The 21,147-nt window shown below is 33.4% G+C and overlaps 1 protein-coding gene and 1 pseudogene across 1 annotated transcript in view; both read right to left on the reverse strand.

The window, feature by feature from the left end:
• The window catches only part of STXBP5L (syntaxin binding protein 5L), a 288,793-nt gene that overhangs the window by 25,395 nt on the left and 242,251 nt on the right, over positions 1 to 21,147 (reverse strand). The gene's annotated exons all lie outside the window — the stretch shown is intronic.
• On the reverse strand, positions 19,762 to 20,696 carry LOC116281913 (actin-related protein 2/3 complex subunit 1A pseudogene; annotated as a pseudogene).

The following is a 21,147-nucleotide window of genomic DNA, read 5'->3' on the forward strand; positions in this document are numbered from 1 at the left end:
TGTGAGGTATACTCAAAACTTTGCAGCCAAAAACAGTGCACAACCACACTGGAGTGAAGTTCTGTTTCGGTTAGGACATGGCTGTCAGTGGCTCAGCATTGATGACACTGGGGACAACATGCTAGGAGCTGTGTGACTGGTGACCTGGTATAGCAGGGTATCTCTGCCATTATAGTCACTAAAACTGAGGTTTACATGAGTTTTGTCTTTATGTCAGTGTTTTTTTTTAACTGTCAAAAAAGTAATAACTTATATCATCTTTCTCTAATTTTTTGCTGACACTTCTGAGGTGTTTAAGCTCTTACATTTTTAGGACTTTTTTCTGAAGAATTTTAAGCTGAAGGCCCAAAGGGACTAAATCACAGTCCTCTCCTTGAAGTCAGCTTAATTTTTATTCCCAGTTTTAATTGGACTCTTCTGCAGTAAAGTTTTCATGGCTATGATTTCATTGTCAAAGCTAAAATGCTTTGAACAATTTCATGTTTATACTCAGCTGAATGTTTATTCTCTGAAATCCAAGGTTTCAAAGGGCTTCTTCCTGTTTACTAATTTCCCTTTTTTTTCAAGTTTAATTTCTATTGCATTTATTTAACTGAATGTTTAAAAACTTTTGGGGCTGAAATTTACAGTCTTTCAGAAAATGATCTTTTACTGAAACGCTGCCTTAGGCTTTGTCACTGATGAGCAGAATGTTTTAACTTGGGAGAGCAATTGACTTATTTTTAAAATTTTAGCCTTAGGTATAACTGACATATAAAATTATCAGATATTTAAAGTATACATTGATTTGATATACATATACACTAGGAAGAACTTATCACAATCTAGTTTAGTTAACACACTCATCTCCTCACATACCTCCTCACATATTTTTTTTTTTTTGGTGCAGACACTTAAGTTCTACTCTATTAGCAAATTTCCATTATACATTACAGCCTTGCCATGATAATCATAATGTTTTACATTAGATCCTCAGAACTTATTCATCTTATAGTTGAAAGTTTGTACCCTTTTACACATCTTGCCCTATTTTTCCCTCTCATCAGCCCCTGGCAACCACTATTTTACTCTCTATGAGTTTGACTTTTTCTTTTTTTTAAGAGTCAACATGTAAGTGATACCATGCAGCATTTGTTTTTTACTGTCTGGCTTACTTCACTTCACATAATGCCCTCAAGGTCATCCATGTTGTTACCAATGGTACAGTTTCACCCTTTTCATGACTGAATAACATTCTGTGTGTGTGTGTGTGTGTGTGTGTGTGTGACATCTTTATCCATACATCTGTTGATGGACACTTAGGTTGTTTCCATATCTTGGCTATTGTGAATAATGATGAAATAAACATGGGAGTGCAGATATATCTTAATATCATATATACCCAGAAGTGGAATTGCTGGGTCATGTGGTAGTTCTATTTTTCATTTTTTGAGGAAACTCTGTATTGTTTTTCAAAGTCACTGGACTAATTTGTGCACCAGTAATGCACAAGAGTTTTTCCCTCCACATCCTCATAAATACTGGTTATCTCATCTTCTTGATAATAACTATTCCAACATGTGTGAGGTGATACCTCATTGTGGTTTTGATTTGCATTTCCCTAAAGGTAAGTAATGTTGAGCACTTTTTCATGAACTTCTTGGCCATTTCCATCTTGACTTAGGAAAAGTGTTCAGTTCCTCTGCCCATTTTAAAATCAGATTTTTTGAGTTTTGCTATTGAGTTTTATGACCTCTTTATATAGTTTGGATATTAATCCCTTATCAGATAGATGATTTGCAGATATTTTCTCCCGTTCTGTAGGTTGCCTTTTGCTGATGGTTTCATTTGTTGTGCAGAAGCTTTTTAGCTTGATGGAGTCTGTTTTTGCTTTTGTTGTGAAATCCAAAAAAATATTGCTAAGACTGATGTCAAAGAGCATATTGCCTATGTTTTCTTCTGCTTTATGGTTTCAGGTCTTACATTCAAGTCTTTAATCCATTTGAGTCATTTCTCTTTATGATGTAAAATAGTGGTTAAGTTTCATTCTTTTTTTTTTTTTTTAATTATGGTACTGGAGATTGAACCCAGGACCTTGTGCATGCTAAGCATACACTCTACCACTGAATGTTTCACTCCCTACAAGTTTCATTCGTTTGCATGTTGCTGTCAAGTTTTCCCAGAACTATTTATCAGAGAAGATGCTTTCCCTATTGTATATTCTTAGCTTCTTTGTTGTAAGTTAATTGACCATACATGTATGAGTTTATTTCTGGGCTCTCTTCTGTTCCATTGATCTGTGTGTCTTTTTGTGCCAATATCATACTGTTTTGATTACTGTACCATTGCAGTATAGTCTTAAGTCAGGGAGTGTGATGGCTCTAGTTTTGTTCTTCTTTCTCAAGATTACTTTGACTATTTGGGGTCTTCTGTGGTTCCATTCAAATTTTAAGATTGCTCTATTTCTATAAAAAAAATACCACTGGAATTTTGATAGAGTATTGCATTAAATCTGTATATTGCTTTGGGTTGTATGAACATTTTTACAGTATTGGGGGTGGGGAGGGGTGTAGCTCAGTTGTCGAGCACGTGCTTCGCATGCATGAGGTCTTGGGTTCAATATCCAGTACCAACATCAAAGAAATACTAATTCTTCCAATTTATGAGCATGGAATATCTTTCCATTTATTTGTGACTTATTTAATTTCTTTCATTAACGTCATAATTTTCAATGTACAGCTATTTCAACTCTGGTTAAAATCTATTCTTAGGAATTTTATTCTTATTGTGATTGTAAATGGGATTGTTTTCTTAATTTCTCTGATAGTTTGTTGTTGATGCATAGAAATGCAGTTGATTAGTATATTGATTTTCTATCTTGGAGCTTTGCTGCATTTGTTGATGAGTTCTACCAGTTTTTGGTGGAGTTATTTAGGATCTTCTATAAATATTATGTCATCTGAAAGTAAAATTTTATTTCTTCCATTCTGACTCAGATGCCCTTAATTTATTTTTGCCTTATTGCTCTGGCTAGAACTTCCAGTACTCTGTTGAATGAAAGTGGTGAGAATGGGCATACTTGTCTTGTTCCTGAACTTAGAGGAAAAGCTTTCAGTTTTTCATGGCTGAGTATGTTGTGGCCTTGTCATATATGGTCTTTATTATGTTGAGGCACATTCCCTCCATGCCCACTTTGTTGTGAATTTTTATTAAAAATAGATACTGAATTTTATCAAATGCTTTTCCTGCATCTATTGAGAAGATCATATCATTTTATTCTTCCTTTTTGTTACTATATATTGCATTAATTACAGATGCTGACCCATCCTTTCATCTGTGGAATAAATCCTACTTGATCATAAGATCTTCTTGAAGTATTGTTGACTTTTGATAATATTTGACGACTTTGTATGTATGCTCATCAGAGATATTGGCCTGCTATTTTCATCACTTATAGTGTCCTTTTCTGTCTTTGGTATCCAGGTAATCTTGGCCTTGTAAAATGAGTTTGAAGTGTTCCATCTCTATTTTTTTGGAAGAAGTTGAGAAGTGTTGTTAATAATTCTTCTTTAAATGTTTGTTAGAATTCACCAGTGAAGCCATCTGGTTCTGGACTTTTGTTAGGTTTTGATTACTAATTTAATCTCTTTATTAGTAATTGGTCTATTCAGATTTTCTATTCATGATTTGGTCCTGAAAGGTTGTATTTTTAAAGAATGTATCCATTTCTTCTAGGTTCTCCAATTTATTGGCATGCAGTTGTTCATAGTAGGATCTTACAATCTCTTTTATTTTTGTGGTATCATTTGTAATGTCTCCTCTTTCTGATTTTATTTATTTTAGGCTTATATCTTCTTCGGTGAAACTGGCTAAGGTTTGTATATTTTATCTTTTCAAAAAACCAGCTCTTTCATTGATCTTTCCTACCATTGTTTTAGTCTCTATTTTATTTATTTCTGCTCTGATCTTTATTTCCTTCTACTAATTTTGGCTTCATTTGCCCTTTTTCTAGTTCTTGAGGTATAAAGTTGTATTGTTTGAAATTTTCTTGTTTCTTAATGTAGGTATTTATCACTATGAACTTCCCTCTTAGAAATGATTTTGCTGCATACCATAAGTTTTGGTGTGTTGTATTTCCATTTTCACTTGTGTCAAGATTTTTTAATTTTTTCATTTCATTTCTTCTTTGACACACTGGTTGTTCAGAAGCATGTTGTTTAATCTCTGTATACTTATGAATTTTCCAGTTTTCTTCTTGTAATTGATTTCTAATTTCCTAACACTGTGGTCAGAAAAAGGACTTGATATGATTTCAATCTTCTTACATTTATTAAGACTCCTTTTGTGGCCTAAGATACGATTTATTCTGGTGAATGTTCCCAATGTGCTTGAAAAGACTATGTATTCTGTTTCTTTTGGATGGAATGTTTTGTAAATGTCAGTTATGTTCATCTGGTCTAATGTGTCATTTAAATCCCATGTTGCTTTATTGATTTTTTTTTTTGTCTGATGAACTGTCCATTGATGAAAGTGGGATATTTTCCCACTATTTGTATTGTTTATTTCTCTCTTTATGTCTACTAATATTTGCTTTATATATTTAAGTGCTCCTAAGTTGGGTGCCTAGATATTTAGAAATATTATATCCTCTTGTTGAATTGACTCCTTTACCATTATTTAATGACCTTCTCTGTTTCTTGTGATAATCCTTGATTTAAAGTCTTTTTTATTTATTACGAGTATAGCCACCTTGCTTTCTTTTGTTTACCATTTGCATGAAATGAAATATCTTTTTCCACCCCTTTAGTCTCTATCTTATGTGTATTTAAAATGAAAGTGAGTCTCTTGTAGGCAGCATATACCTGTATCTTGTTTTTTTTTTTAATCCATTCAGCCACTTTTTGTCTTTTGATTGAATAGTTTAGTCCATTTATTTTTAGACTTACTATTGATAGGTATGTACTTATTGCCACTTTGTTAATTGTTTTCTGGCTGTTTTACAATTGCTTTGTTCCTTTCTTCTTTTGTTCTCTTCCATTGTGATTGGATGCTTTTCTGTAGTGCTTTTTCTGTAGTGGTGTGCTTAGATTCCTTTCTCTTTAGTGTTATCTAGTATAGGTTTTTGTTTTGTGGCTACCATGAGGCTTATATAAAACATTAGTTATTTATTTCAGTTGCTTCAAACTTGATGTATTTCTTTGACATAGAACACTGTACCTCTGTATCCATGGTTTCCTCAGCCATGGATTCAACCAACCATAGAACCCTCAGATACAGAGGGCTGACTGTACTATGCCATTTTATATAAAGGATTTGGGCATCTGCAGATTTTGGTATCTGCAGGGAGTCCTAGAACTAATCCCCGTTGGATACCAAGGGATGACTATATTAGTTTTAGGTATACAAACATATTTATAACAGTCTATTTTAAGTCCATAACAACTTAAGTTCAAATGCATTCTAAAACTGTACATTTTTACCCTCCCTCCCACATTTGTGTGTTTTGATGCCACAATTTACATCTTTTTATCTTGTGTATCCACTAGTAAATTATTTTAGCTATAGTTATTTTTACTATTTTTGTCTTTTAGCCTTCATACTAGCTTTATAAGTGATCGACCTACCTCCATTACAGCATTAAATTATTCTTAATGTTACTATATATTTACCTTTACCAGTGGGGTTTATACTTTTATATGTTTTCCTGTTACTAATTAACACTCTTTTGCTTCAAATTAAAGAAATACCTTTAATAATATTTGCAGGCTGGTCTAGTGGTGAAGAACTCTTTCTGCTTTCACTTGTCTAGAAGATTCTTTACCTCTACTTCAGTTCTGAAGGACAACTTTGCCAGGTAGAGGTTTCTTGGTTGGCATTTTTTTTTTCTGTCAGCACTTTGAATTTATCATGCGACTCCATTATGGTCTACACATTATGGTCTTATGGGAAATTCCATTGTATGTAACATGCTATCTTGCTCTTGTTGCTTTTAACATTCTTTCCTTGTCTTTAATTTTTGACAATTATGTATCTTGGTATAGATCTCTTCAGATTTATCTTATTTTGAACTTTCTGGGCTTCCTGGATCCGAATGTGTTTCCTTCCCCAGATTAGGGACGTTTTCAGCCATTATTTCTTCAAATAAGTTTCTTTCTTTTCTTTCTCTTTTCTCCATCTGGGATCCCTATAATATGAATCCTGGCCCACTTAATGTTGTCCTGTAAGTCCCTTAAGTAATCTTCTTTTTTCATTCTTTTCTTCTCTGATTGTATGAAATCCACTGTCCTGTCTTAGAGTTCCATTGATCCTTTTTCTGCTTCATCTAGTCTATTGTTGAAGCCTTCTATTAAATTTTACTGTGCAGTAATTGTATTCTTCAGGTCTGTGATTTCTGTTTGGTAGGTACTTGGATGTATTTTCTATCTCTTTGTTTAAATTCTCACTTCATTCAATGCATTGCACTTCTGAACTTGGTAAGCATCCTTATTACCATTACCATAGGTAAGTCATTTATCTTTGTTTCATTAAGGCCTATTTCTGGAGTTTCATCTTTTTCTCTTGTTTGGATTATATTCCTGCTTCTTCCTTTTCTTTGACTCTTAGTGTTGGTTTTACAATATTCAAAACAGCCACCTCTTCTAGGCTTGATGGAGTGGCCTTCTATAGGAGGTGAACATTATCATTCAGCCTGGCAGGAGCTCTTGGTGGTCTCTCAATCCTTTGGGATTGTCCAAGCTCATTTTTGTTCTTAGTGGCTCCCAGTATTTGAGGGTATGCCAAGACCCATTTACCTGTGGGTATTTTCTCCTTCATCGAATCTTGAGAAGTCAGTCAGCTAGTTTTGGACTTCTTTCAGAGGAAATTGCTCCATGTGTAGCTGTAGATTTGGTGTATCACTTTAGAAGTCTCCTATGTTGTCATCTTGGGCCATAACTTGAAATAACAATAAATTGTAACATTAAAATGCCAGTATATCTTGATTGATGCTGAAGAAGCAAACTGACATCTTGAGCCATATGAGTAATTGTTCACATCCAGTCCCACAATGAGTGGGAAGAAAGAGGTAAAAAAAAAAAAAACCAAAAAACAAAAACCCACGATGTATGCTGAGGTAACCAAATAAGAAAGAAGTTTGTCTAAATATAGTCTCCAAAAAGATTAAATCTTGAGTTTCTAAATTACTCATTTCTTAAGAAAATCTTTTTATTCCTGACATTTGATACTGGTGTCTAAAAGATATATGCATGTGGGTAAAATCATCCTTCCCTCCCAGTATGAACAAATTTACCTAAACTTTGAAAAAGCTTATGAGTTTTTTGTTTTTAGGGCTATTCAACAATTAATTTGACTATTTCTTTATTAATGGGCATTAGGCTTTCAGTCTTTCACTATCTCAAAACAAACTTTAATGATCATAGTAATACTTCTTTGTAAACATGTGTGATTATATCTGTAGAATGAATTCTCAGAATTGAAATTGCTTGGCAAAAGAATATGCATTTTAAGGTGGCGGTTATAGCTCAGTGGTAAAGTGCATGCTTAGCATGCATGAGGGTGCTGGGTTCAATCCCCCATACCTCTGTTAAATTTTTTTTAAAAGTAAATAAATAAAAGAAAATGAATAAAAACAATTATCTACCTCCACCAACAAAAGGAAAAAAAAAAGTATGCATTTTAGACTTTGATTGCAAATGGTTTCCAAAATGGTTTAACTAATTTACATTCCCACCAACAGTATATAAGAACTCTAGTCTCCTCATATCTCCACCAAAATTTTGCTTTGTACAATACTTTGATATTTGTTGATGGGAAAAATACTGTTTAATATTCATTTCTTTAATAATGAGTATTGGACACATTTTAGTTTATTTTAAAGACACATATTTCTTTCTCAGTGAACTACCAGTACTTAACCTTTGTAAATTTTTCTAGTGTTTTCTTCCTTGTTTTTAATGTATGAGCACTTTGCACATTATAGAAACTAGTCTTATCTGTCAGATTTATTGCAGGCTGTCCTTTATCTTTTTACTCTATTTTTACATAATGAAATTTATCAACCATTTGTTTTGTTTTTATATTGGTACTGAATTTTATGTCATCTTTAGCAAAGCCTTCTTTACTCCAAGAATATTTTAATATATATTTCTCATGTCTTTTTCTAGCATTTTTATGGTTTCTCTCTGTACATTTATATTTTTTATTATGGGAACTTACTTTGGTTTAAGGAGATTATTTTTCAGATGCCTAGGTTAGTCATCCCAACAACATTTGAATGACCTATCTTTATTTATTGAATGACCTACCTGACTTTCAAGCATACTTATTTACAATGACAAAATTTCTGTATGCTTTTGGGTCTCTTTCTGTATTTTCTGTTTTGTTCTACTGATTCAACTTTTTTTATACATCTGTACCAAAACTGGTATGAGTAATAGTTATATAATTTGTTTTAAACTGTAGACTGTAATTTTATACTGTATTTAGCTTATTTGTGGGGCTAGACCTCATTTATGACTCTTGTTTTTCAGAATTTCCTGCCTATATTACATGGTTACTTTTTCAGATGAATTTTTAAATCATCCATTTTACTCTTCTGAAAAATCAGTTATTTTCAGTGGAATTACTTATTTCTAAAATATAAACTGTATACCAATTTCAAGCCTTCTTGTCCAAAAGCAACAAAGCAATGTATATCTTATTAATTCAAGTCTTATAATGTTCCTTAATAGAGGTTAAAATCATTTTCACATAGATCCTTTGGATTCAAGTTTATTACTACATATTTTATCTTTTTGATAGCATTATAAATAAGTTTTTCCCCATTTTAAAGTTGACTTTTGTTTATTTGTAGCAAAGCCTTTTCTTCTGGGGTATGAATTTTGTAACCAGCCATATATTAAAAAGTCACTCTATTTTGTATTAGTTTTAAAGTTGATTCTTTTGAGATTTCAGGTATAAAATTTTATCCCCTATAAATATAAAAACTTTCATCACATTCTTTTGAATACATATACATAATATATTTGCCCTTTACTTAACTGCATTGGCTAGTACTTAAAATGTAAACTAACAGTCCACAGACAGTAAACTGCTAGTTTTTGGATGTCTGAAAAAGACATTGTTCCCCCTCATTCTTGGGTAATTGATACTTATTTGTCAAGTACATTCCTCAGCACAGGTTGAGGTTAATTGACATACAATAAACTGTACACATTTAAAACTGACAACCACTGATCTGTTGTTAATTTCACACTAAAAATAATACATCCATCACCTCCCCTCAGTTTCCTCATTTACACTTGTAATCCCTCTATGTTACCTCTCCCCATTGGCCTCTCCCCTCAACAACCACTCATGTATTTTCTGTTACTATACATTAATTTGCATTTCACAGAATTGTGTATTAGAGCAATCATACAGTTTTTACTTGATTTTTGTCTGGCTTCTTTCACTCACCATGAATAGGTTGCATTTCCAACATGCTGTTGTGTGTATCAGGAGCTCATTTCTTTTCATTGCTGAGAAGTATTCCACTGTATGGATGTGCTACAATTTGTTTAACTGTTTACCCATTGATGAATATTTGGATGTTTCCAGTCATCAGTTATCTTTTAGAGATTTACAAACCAAGTAAGTATTTTTTACTTACCCATGTATTTACCATTTCCATTGTTCTCCATTTCTGTGTAGATCTAGATTTCCTTTTGGTATTATTTTCCTTTTTCCTGAAGGGCTTCCTATGATGTTTCTTGTAGTGCTGATTTTCTAATACTGGATTCTTTAAGCTTTTGTGTCTGTGAAATATCTATTTTACCTTCATTTTTTAATGATACTTTATCAAGTATAGAATTGTGGATTGACAATTTCTTTCAGTACTTTGAAAATGTTCTTCCACTGTCTGTTAGTTCATATAATTTGAGAAGTCTGCTGTTACTCTTCTATATTTGTTCCTCTATGTGTTTATACATACATGTATATATATGTATATATACACACACACACATTTTATTGCTGTTGGCTTTTTTTTTTTTTTTTACAAATTTTGATTATGACGTGCTTTGGTGTAATTTTCTTCATGTTTCTTATACTTGAAGTTCATAGTTCATTAACCTTCTTTGATCTGTGGATTTACATGTTCATCAAATTAGAAAGATTTTTGGCATTACTTTTTCAAACATTTTTTTGTCCCATCATCTCTATCCTTTCCTGGGACTCCTATTGTATGTTTATTAAGCAGCTTGAAGTTGGACAATAGCTGACTCATTCTCTGTTCACTGATTCTGGTTTTTCCCTCTGTTTCATTTTGAGTGGCACATCTTTGAGTTCAGTAATTTTTCTTTTTCAGTGTCAATTCTGTTGTTCATCCCATCTGGTGTATATTTTACTTCTAGAAGTTTAACTCAGATCTTTTTTATATTTCCCATGTCTCTTAACATACTGGTGCTTTCTTCTATCTCCTTGAATATATGAAATACAAATCTTCTTTAAGTTATGATGAGATTACATCCTGATAAACCCATTGTAAATTGAAAATATCCTAAGTCAAAAATGAATTTAATACACCTAGCCTGTCAAACATCATAGCTTAGCCTAGCCTACCTTTAAGATGTTCAGAACACTTACTAGCCTACAGCTGAGCAAAATTATTTTACACAAAGCCTTTTATAATAATTTATAAATTTTTTTATTGAATATTGTACTTATGGTGAAAAACAGAATGTTTGTATGGGTACAGAATGATTGGAAGTGTATCAATTGTTAACCCTCATGATTATGTGGTTGACTGGGAGCTGTGGCCCAATGCTGCTGCCTAGCATCTTGAGAGATGATTGTACTACACATTGCTAGCTTGGGAAAAGATCAAGATTCAAAATTTGAAGTATGGTTTCTACCGAATGTGCATTGCTTTTGCACCATCATAGAGCTGAAAAATTGTAAGTTGAATCACTAAATCAAGGACTATCTGTATATTTACAATAGCTGACTTAATGTTCTTGTCCACTGATTTTATTCTATGTGTCATTTCTAGGTCAGTTTCTATTGATTGGTATTTTCTCTTTATCAGGAATTGTATTTTCCTATTGACATAGTATCATTGCCTGGATGCCAGACATTGTAAATTTTTTGTTATTAGTTGCTATTTGTTTTCTATTATTTAGATACTGAGTTTTGTATTCCATGGCACAATAACATTTTAACATTTTTTTAGAAACAGTAAAGTCTTTTGCTTTTTATTCTGAAATAAATATATAACCACACCAAGTTGCCAAAAATTATACAGGATAGTAATATAGCTTGTGGATAAGTGTAATGAATGGAAGTAGTAATATAAGGAATAAGGAGGAGATATTAGGAATGCTTTTTTAATATAAGATACTTGCACTATCCATGAAACAGTATAGTGTTACTTAAAAGTGGACTTGTATCAGTAGTAAATGTATATTGCAAACTCTAGGACATCTGCTAAAAAAAAAGTAAAAAAGAGAAGTGTAATTAAGAAAGGAATGGGAAAGGAATCATATAAGATGCCCAGTTCAAACCACAAAAAGAAGAAATAAGTGGAAGAAAAATACAGGAACAAAGAACAAGAGCAATGAATAGAAAATAACTATGGTAGACATTAATCCAACTATATAATCACTTTAAATGTCAATTGTCTAAATACATTAATTAAAAGACAGAGACTGTCAAAGTGATTCAAAAAACAAGACCAGTATTATTGACAAGAAATTTAAATACAAATGAATATATAGATGAAAAGTAAAGAGATGGAGAAAGATATACCATGCTAACATTAATAAAATATTAATATTATATATATAATATCTATATCTATATCTATATATAATATCTATTTACGGCCAGTTGCTTTAGCATGGTGAGGAACGTTGTTAGTCCAGTGAACCACATAAGCATTGGCCCACTGCCATACTTCATTTGCTGTGAAATGAGTTCTGTGATGAAAAGCAGTGCTGTGTGGGATATCATAATAATGGATAAAGCATTCTGTAAGTCCATAGATAATATATTTGGCAGAAGCATTCCATGCAGGAAATGTAGATCCATATCCTGAGTGTCTATTCCAGTAAGGACAACATAGTGTTCCTTCCACGATGAAAGTGGTTCAGTGCAATCAACCTGCCACCAAGTAACTGATCACCTGAGAAATGGTGCCATATTGGAAACAGCATTGATTTTTGCTCTTGTCATACTGGGCACTTAACAGTGGCTGTAGCCAAGTTGGCTTTGGTGAACGGAAGTCCATGTTGCTGAGCCCATGCATAACCCGCATCCCTGCCACCATGGCTACTTTGTTTATGAGCCCATTTAGCAATGACAGGAGTAGCTGGGAAATAATCTGACTGCTATCCATAGAATGGGTCATACTATCTATTTGAGTGTTAAAATTCTCCTCTGCTGAGGTCTCCCTTTTGTGAGCATTCATATAGGACAAAAACTTTTGTATATACTAGCAACAGAATTTGAAATTCAAAGCAATAACGTTTACATTAGTACCCTCAAAAATAACATACTTATAGACCCAAAAAGTATGTGCAAGATCTACATGAGGAAAACTACAAAACTACCCCCCAAAAAAATCCTTACAGATAGAGGAAACTGAAAAACAAGTGGAGAGAGCTTCCATGTTCATGGATAGGAGAACTCAATATTGTCAAGACATCAGTTCTTCCCAACTTGATCTACAGATTCAACATAATCCCAATAAAAATCTCAGCAAGTTATTTCATGGATGTTGACAAACATTCTGAAGTTTAGATGGAGAGGCAAAAGGCCCAGAATGACCAATATGATACTGAAGGAGGGGAACAAAGTCATAGGACTGATGCCATCTGACTTCAAGACTGACTTTAAACCTAAAGTGGTGAAGACAGAATATTATTGGTGGAAAAAAATAAATACATCATTGCAACAGAATAGAGAGCCTAGAAATAGATCCACACAAATACAGTCAACTGATCTTTGACAAAGAAGCAAAAGCAATACAATGGAGAAAAGATAGTCTTCTCAAAAAATGGTACTACAACAACTGGACATGTACATATACAAAAAACAAATCTAGACACAGACTTAACACACTTCACAAAAATTAATTCAAAATGGATCATAGTCCTAAATGTTAAACACAAAATGATATAAAGCTCCTAGAAGAAAATACAGGAGAAAATGTAAATGACTTTAGGTTTGGTGACTTTTTAGATATAACACCAAAGGCACAATCCATAAAAGAAAAAAATTGGTAAATTTGAATTCATTAAAATGAAAAACTGCTTTGTAAAAGACACTATCAAGAGAATGAGAAGACAAGCCACAGACTAGAAGAAAATAGTTGCAAAAGATACATCTGATAAAGAACTGTTAACCAAAATACACAAAACCTGAGTAAAAAATGGGCAAACGATCTGAACAGATACCAAACTAAAGAAGACAGATGGCAAGTAAGCATATGAAAATATTTAAAATCTCAAATTAAAACAAGAATGAGAAGCCACTACACACCTATTAGAATGGTGAAAATCTAAAACACTGTCAACACTAAATGCTAGCAATTGGATGTGGAACAACAAAAACTTTCATTCATTGATTGTAGGAATATAGTTTGTTTCTTAAAAAACTAAACATATGATTCAGGAATCATGCTCCTTGGAATTTACCAAAAGAAGTTGCAAATTTATGTCCACACAAAAACCTGAATGGATAAACTGTGGTACGTCCAGACAATGGAATGTTACTCAGTGCTAAAAAGGAATAAGCTATGAAGCTATGAAAAAAGCATAGAGGAAACCTAAATGCATATTACTAAACGAACTCAATCTGAAAAGACTACATACTGTGTGATTCCAAATGTATGACATTCTTGAAAAGGCAAGACTATGGAGACAGTAGAAAGATTTGTGGTTGCTAGGAATTAAGGGGAAAGAGGTGATGAATAGGCTGACACAGATTTTTAGAACAATGAAACTATTCTATATTACATTATAATGTATTGTATAATGGAATGTATTCATCATTATATACATGTTAAAACATCAATGTAATCATCAGTCCCAGTGTAAACTATGCATTTGGGATAATGGTGATGTATTAATACATGTTCATCAGTTATAACAAATGCACCACTCTGATGGAGGATGTTAATAAGTGGGAGAAGCTGAGTGTGTGGGGGGTAGGCAAGGGGAATATGCAATATGTAAAATTACTTTAAAACATAAAGTATATTAAAATATAAAAAGGTAACCCTCATACACTGTTGGCAGGAATGTAAATTGGTGTAGCCACTGTGGAAAACAGTACAAAGGTTTTTCAAACTAAGACTAGAACTACCATATGACCCAGAAGTTCCACTCCTGGGTATATATCCAAAAAACCAAAAACACTAATTCAAAGAGATACATGTACCCCAATGTTCATAGCAACATTATTTATAATTACCAAGATGTGGATGCAACCTAAGTGTCCATCAACAGATGAATGGATAAGGAAGATGTGGTGTATTAAAAAATGTCTGTCTGTCTATGTCTACCTAAGTCTATGTCTATCTACCTACACACACACACACACACACACACACACACACACACACACACACACACAATGGAATACTACTCAGCCATAAAGAAGAACGAAATTTTGCCATCTGCAACAATATGGATGGTCTTGGAGGGCATTATGCTAAGTGAAGTAAGTTGAACAGAGAAAGACAAATATTGTATGATACCACTTATATGTGGAATCTAAAAAATTACAACAAACTAGTGAATATAACAACAAGGAAGTGGACTCACAAAGAACAAATTAGTGGTTACCAGTGGAGGGTGGGCAATATGGGGGTAGGGGACTGGGAGGTACAAACTACTGAGTGTAGGGTAGGCTACAAGGATATACTGTACACAGGAATATAACCAATATTTTATAATAACTGTAAATGGAGTATAACCTTTAAAATCTGCATAAAAATAAAAAATATATATATTAAAGTATAGATGAGGTCCCATGTACTCTTTACCCATTTCCCCCATCACTAATATCTTTTTATATAGTTTAAAATCAGAACAAGATGACATTGGTACAATTCACAGAACTTACTCAGATTTTATCACTTTTAGGTGAACTCATTTGTGTATTTATGTGTATGTATGTATAGGTCTATGTAATTCTGTCACATGTGTAGATTTGGGTAACTACCACTATAATCAAACTTCAAAACTGTTCCATCACAATAGGGTCTACTTTGTTACTCCTTTATAGTCACATTACTCCTTTCCTCACCCATTGCTAAATTTTGGCGAACGCTAATCAGTTCTCCAGCTCTATTTTATTATTTCAAGTTTGCTATATAAATTGATTCATATAGTATTTAACCTTTTAAGATCAGCTCTTTTCACTCAGCACAGTTCTCTTGAGATCCATACAGTTGTGAATCTTAATAGTTTGTTCTTTTTTACTGCTGAATAGTATTTCACGGTATAATATGCCAAATTTTGTTTAACTATTCACCTGCTGAAGGACATCTGGATTTTTTTTTTTTGATTTTTATAATTAAAGCTGCTAGGAACTCTGTATACAGATTTTTGAGTAAAGTTCAGTTTTCATTCTCTAGGTACCTAGGATAGGGGTTGTTAGATAATATGGTAATTGTATTGTAACTTTCCAAGAAAATGCTGATCTGTTTTCTACAATGGTTTTACCATTTTGCTTTTCTACCAATAGAGTATGAGAGTTCCAATTGATCTGTGTTATCTTTATCATCACCCAGTTTTGCTAGTATTTTTATTTATTTATTTTTAAATTTAAATTTAGTCAGTTTACAATGTGTTAATTTCTGGTATACAGCACAGGGATTCAGTTAAACATATATATATATTATATCTTTTTATATTCTTTTCATTATAGGCTTATCACAAGGTATTGAATATGGTTCCCTGTGCTATACAGTAGAATCTTGCTGTTTATCTATTTCGAATACAGTAGTTAGTGTCTGTAAATCCTGAACTCCCAATTTAACCCTCCACCCCTACTCCCACCCCAGTAACCACAAGTTTGTTATCTATGTCTGTGACCCTGTTTCTGTTTTGCAAATAAGTTCATGTCTCATTTTTTTTTCAAGATTTCACATATAAGTGAGAACATATGGCATTTTTCTTTTTCTTTCTGGAGTACTTCACTTAGTATGACAATCTCCAGGTGTATCCATGTTGCTGCGAATGGTATCATTTTATTTTTTATGGCTGAGTAATATTCCATTGTGTATATTTACATATATACACCACAACTTCTTTATCCAGTCATCTGTTGTGGGTATTTAGGTGGCTTCCATGTCTTGGCTATTGTAAGTCATCTTGCTATCAACATTGGGGTGCATGTATATTTTTGAATTGGAGTATCCTCTGGATATATGCCCAGGAGTGGGATTGCTGGATCTTATGGTAACTCTACTTTTAGACTGCTAAGTAATCTCCATACTGTTTTCCATAATGGCTGCATCAAACTACATTCCCACCAATAGTGTAGAAGGGTTTCCTTTTCTCTACACCCTCTCCAGCATTTATCATTTTTGGAATTATTAATGATGGCCATTTGACTGGTGTGAGGTGATAACCTCACTGTAGTTTGGATTTGCATTTCTCTGATAATTACTGATATTAAGCATTTTTTCATGTGCTTATTGGCCATCTGTATGTCTTCACTGGAGAAATGTTTGTTTAGGTCTTCTGCCCATTTTTTGATTGGCTTGTTTATTTTGTTATTGAGTTGTATAAGCTGTTTGTATATTCTGGAAATTAAGCCCTTATCTGTCACATTGTTTGCAAGTATTTTCTCCTATTCTGTAGGTTGTCTTTTCATATTGTTTATGATTTTCTTTGCTGCACAAAACCTAGTATTTTTAATTTTAGTAGTCTAATGGGTATTTAGTGTTCAAATTTACATTCCTCTAGTGGCTAATGAAGAGTACGTTTTCATGTGCTTATTTACCATTTGTATATCCTCTTTGGTAAAGACTCTTCAAGTAGTTTGCCCATCTTTTAACATAAATGTTTCATTTGGAATAATTTTAGATTGAGAGGAAAGTAGCAAAGATAATACATAAATTTTTCATATTCTCCTTTCCTAGTGCATTATTATTAACTGAATTCTCTACTTACTTCATATTTCACCAGTTTAAAAAATATTTTTCTTACAGTTTTTATTGTGGTGAAATGTATATATAACCGCTCAAAAATGTACAATCTAGTGGCATTTAGTACATTCACAATGTTGTGCAACAATTACCACTATATAGCTCCAAAACATCTTCATCACCACAAAAAAAAACCACTGATCCATTTAGTAGTCACTGCCCATTCTACTCTTCCCTAGCCACTGGTGACCATTAATCTTCTGTTTCTAGGGATTTACTTATTCTGGATATTTCATATAAATGGAATATCATACAATATGTGGCCTTTTATGCCTGGCTTCTTTCACTTCATGTAATGTTTTTGAGGTTCATCCATTTTATAGCATGTATCAGTACTCTGTTTTTAAAATAAAACATTTCAGAATTGTGGTAAAACATATACAAAATTGGTTAAAATGGTAATTTAAGCATACAGCTCAGTGGTATCAAGGCCATTTGTATTGTGCAACCATCACCACCAGCTATCTCCAGAACTCTTTTCACCTTGTAAAAATGATACACATTACCCATTAAACAATAATTCCTCATATCCCCCTCCCCCAGTGCCTGGCAACCACCATTCTACTTTCCTTCTCTAAAAATTCGACTACTCTGGGTACCTCATATAATTGGAATCTACCACTTGTGTCTTCTTGTGACTGGCATATTTTACTTAGCATAATATCCTCAAGGTTCATCCATGTTGTAGCGTATGTCAAAATTTCTTTCCTTTTTAAGGCTGAACACATTGCATTGTATATTGCACACACGTTTTACTTATCCACTGATTTACTGATGGGCTGTAGATTGGGTTGCTTCTACATTTTAGCTATTGTCAATAATGTTGCTATAAAGGTGTGTTTACAAATGTATATATCAAGAAGTGAATTTGCTGGTCATATGATAATTTCCATTTTTATTTTTCTGAGGAGCTACCATAGCAGCTGTGCCATTTCACATTCCCACCAACAATGCACAAGAGTTCTAATTTCTCCTCATCCTTGCCAACACATTTTCTCCCTTTTTTTTTTTTTTGATGGAAGTCATCACCTATTGGGTGTGATGTCATATCACACTGTGGTTTTGATCTGCATTTTCCTAATGATTAGTGATTTTGAAGATCTTTTCATGTGCTTATTGGCTATTTGTGTATCTTCTTTCGAGAAATGGCTATATAACTTCCCATTTTTAAATTGAGTTGGTTTGGAACTCCAGGAGTTCTCTGTATATTCTGGATAGTAGATGCTTATCAAATATATAAACACAACTGATTTCTGTGTGTCTATTTTCTACCCTGCAACTTTACTAAATTCATTTATTAGTTCTAGTTGTTCTTCTGTGGATTCTTTGGGATTTTCTGTATAGAGGATTGTGCCATCTGTTAATAGGGATAGTTTTACTTCTTTTCCAATTTAGATGCTTTTTATTTCTATTTTCTTGCCTAGTATTTCTGGCTAGAACTTCCAGTACAAAATAGAAGTAGTAAAAACAGGCATCCTTGTCTTGTTCTAGATCTTAAGGAGGAAAGTTTTCAGTCTTTCTTCCTTGAGTAGGATGGCTATGGGGATTTTTTGTTTTTTGTTTTTAAATAAATGTCCTTTATCAGTTTGAGGAAGTTCTCTATTTCTAGTTTTTAAAAAAAATTTTATCATAAAAGAGTATTCAATTTCATCAAGTGTTTTTTCTGCACCAATTGAGATGATCATGTGTGGGATTTTTTTCCCTTCAATCTATTAGTGTGGTTTTTACATTTTTAACTTTCTTCTGTTGGACCACCCTTGTATTTCTGAGATAAATCCCACTTGATCATGGTATATAGTCCTTTTAATATGCTATTGGATTCTGTTTGCTAATACTTTGTTGAGACTATTTGCATGTATATTCATAAGGAATGTTTGTCTCTCATTTTATTTTCTTGTGGTGTTCTTTGTCTAGCTTTGAAATCAGGGTAATGCTGCTGTTACAGAATGAGTTAGGAAATGTTCCTTCTTATTCTATTTTTTGGAAGAGTTAAATATTTGGTAGAGTTCACCAGTGAAGCCATCTTATCCTGGACGTTGATTTGTCAGGAGGTTTTTGTGACATGCTGGAAGCCTTTTTCTTGTAAGTAAAGTAATTCACTTTTTATGTCTTTTGACATGTGAGACATTTCATCATAGTTCTGTAATTTTAAAAAACCACATTTAGTATTTTTACTTAATTTTCTGGGAGACAATTTACTTACTACCCCTCCCCGCTTCTTAAGTTAATGTGCCAATTTCCTGTAATGAACTGCTTAAAGAGAAGCCTTGATCTAGAATGGAGTGAAATAGGCAAAAAAACAAACATATAAATACATAGATAAAAATTTTTAAAGACTGCTGTTTAAAAATCCAACATTTTCACCAATTCTATTCAAACAGAACACACAAATGATATTGGCATGATATGTGTTTTTAGTGTTTCCTTGTGGTTGGCTTTCCTCACCATCTTGCAAGTAACGGAGCTGCAATCAGTTGTAGTTTGTCATGCTAGATCACAGAGGTTCACTCAGTTTCATATTAGTTGAAGGCCCTGGATGAGACTATAAGGTCTTGGAATTCCAAATTGCAAGACTCTATTGATTCCTATAGGGCAAAATTCTGATAATTTTGCTTGTCTACCTCATAATTAGGTACCTGAGTGATACTATTCTGGTGCAGCATCTCTGAAGCTGTAATGCAGTCCTTGATTGTGACTCTGTTGTCCATGTTGTGGAAGTGTTCTATGGCTAACATGTTGTGCTGGATGCTATGTTTTGGAATTTCTAATTTGGAGAATAAAGTCAAGCTGTAAAGGTCATCTTAGTTAAAGAGCACTGGGTAGCATTCACAGCCAGCAGCTACAAAACTGTTCTCTGAGACAAATAATACACTCAGGAGTGGCAGGAAAAACTTGAACAATATTTGAGACATAAGCAGTAGACATGTGCTATAATGGCTGACCCAGGGCAGAGAGCTCCCACTGGCAGGGAAGTTGAACCTGGGACTCAGCCTCCAGTGCCACCAGACTCTGACATCAGTTAACCAAAATGCATCTTGATGCCCTATGACATACTGGTTGGTTTTTCATCAGCTTTTTTATTGTATGCAGAAGCACTCTGCTTTAAGTCATATGATCCTGCTGTCAGCAAAACACTGTTGAGATCCCAATCCAAACTAAGGACAATTGAATGAATTGGCTTTTTAGTGTGCTTGCTTACCCACTTGACATTTTTATACTCAAGTAACAAATTATTCTTCAGTGTCCACAGCAAATTTGTTCTTCAGAGAGGACCACTTCACAAAAGTGGCTGCATGATTAATTTTCAAGGTCACCAGGGATAGCTTCCAGACACCATCCTTCTGACTCCTGCAAAGGACAATGTGGTCATGCTTGAGAGCCCTATCAATACCTGTGATGCCTCTACTGTGCTTCTGGAGTTCATGTGGTTTCACCCATTGGCCCCCATTCCTCTTATAGATGTGAACTTTGCAGTTATTGCTGCTAAAGGCAACCTGAGTATGATCCCTTTTTTAGGCATGACAGATGATTGGCTCTTGTAAAAACTGTTGCAGAAAAATATTTTTGGTGTCTTTAAAGGTTAGGAAACGGGGGTCAGGACAGTCCTGACAGGCTCAGAGCGGAGAATTTGAAGACCAGTCAATCAACATGAACAGGGTTTGTTCCATTCTGCATCTTTTATGAAGGTTATTTCTTCCTCCTCTTCCACTTCCTTCTTCTCTGTTTTCTATAGTTCCTATCACTAATATGGTCTGTATATATTTTTTTAATATGTATTGTCCTTTGCCTGATTTTTGAAGTCTTGGGGTATTAATTTTTTTTAGTGGTTACTTTGAAGATATATTCTTAATTCTTCTTGAATTGCTATATATGCATGGCATCAGTTGACTTCTCCTTATGATAGGGGAAATTAGTATAATTTCTATTTCTATGTTTATTCTTGTTCTCAATTCACCAATTAATCACCACAC

This window comes from Vicugna pacos, chromosome 1 (genome assembly GCF_048564905.1).
Source record: "Vicugna pacos chromosome 1, VicPac4, whole genome shotgun sequence".
In the NCBI taxonomy this organism is placed as follows: domain Eukaryota; kingdom Metazoa; phylum Chordata; class Mammalia; order Artiodactyla; family Camelidae; genus Vicugna; species Vicugna pacos.